General features: G+C 43.9%; 1 pseudogene; it reads left to right on the top strand.

Annotated features, from left to right (window-relative positions):
- LOC105550559 overlaps positions 1 to 852 on the top strand; it is a 12,998-nt pseudogene extending 12,146 nt beyond the window's left edge.
- The last annotated feature ends 345 nt before the right edge of the window (positions 853 to 1,197 follow it).

Raw genomic sequence — 1,197 nt, 5'->3', positions numbered from 1 at the left:
AAAAAAAAATTAAATAAGATACTATTAAGTACTTTGTAAATTGCAAAGGCACTAAAAAAATAAAAAAGACAATGACAATGATACTTAATTCTATCAGTATAGTTACCAAAAAGATAATAATCTACATGGATAAAGTCCATTCAGACAAAACAGTCAGTGGGGCTGGGGGCTCATGCCTGTAACCCCAGCACTTTGACAGGCTGAGGCGGGAGGATAGCTTGAGCCCAGGAATTCAAGACCAGCCTGAGCAACATAGTAGTGAGACGCCCCCTACCCATGCAACTCTACAAAAAACTAAAAAAGATTAGCTGGGCATGGTGGTACACCCCTGTAGTCCCAGCTACTCAGGAGGCTGAGGTGGGAGGAACATTTGAGCTAGGGAAGTTGAGGTTGCAGTGAGCTGTGATCACACCACTGCACTCCAGCCTGGGCAAGAGTGAGACCCTACCTCTCTCTATATATATATATGTAAACATATATATATATATGCAAACATATATATATATCTTATCTTGTATATCATATATCTATCTTATCGGACTCTTAGGAGTCTGCTAGTGCAGACACTTAAGAAATGACGCATGACTTTGGCGCCCACAGAGCCAGGGAGTACCAGGCCAGACCACTTGGTGATTTCCCTCCCAGCACACCATTTTCTGAACTCGTCAAAGCCTCCAAATCTCTTTCTCCAGTTACTCCAGCATAACATGCATTGACAGTAAACAAAGTCCCTGATGATGTCCTGTTGCCACACTTCTTTTCACAGGATTTAGCAATCCAGAGGGCCACACCGGGGGCAGCCCTCCCTCCAAACGAGAACATTCTCTCTTCTTCCTCAGTGAAAATTCATGAGAAAGTTCCTAAGCTTGTAATGCTTAGCCCTAGACAAGGGAAAAAGGTGTTTGAGGAAGGAGGAAATGAGGAAATAGAATATGCATAATCCTCTGGGATTAGTTTGTGTAGCTCTGTTGTTCAGCTTTGGCCTATAAGTCAGTAGTAAATGGTATGAAATAATTTTGTTTTTCGAGATGGAGTCTTGCTCTGTCACCCAGGCTAGAGTGAGGTGGCTCGATCTTGGCTCACTGCAACCTCCACCTCCTGGGTTCAAGCGATTCTCCTGCGTCAGCCTCCCAAGCAGCTGGGACTATAGGCGCCCCCCACCATGCCCAGCTAATTTTTGTATTTTTAGTAGAGACA

Source organism: Mandrillus leucophaeus, unplaced genomic scaffold (assembly GCF_000951045.1).
Source record: "Mandrillus leucophaeus isolate KB7577 unplaced genomic scaffold, Mleu.le_1.0 Scaffold49, whole genome shotgun sequence".
Taxonomy (NCBI): Eukaryota; Metazoa; Chordata; class Mammalia; order Primates; family Cercopithecidae; genus Mandrillus; species Mandrillus leucophaeus.
The sequence above is the reverse complement of the archived record's forward strand: the minus strand, read 5'-3'. Positions and strand labels throughout refer to the sequence as shown.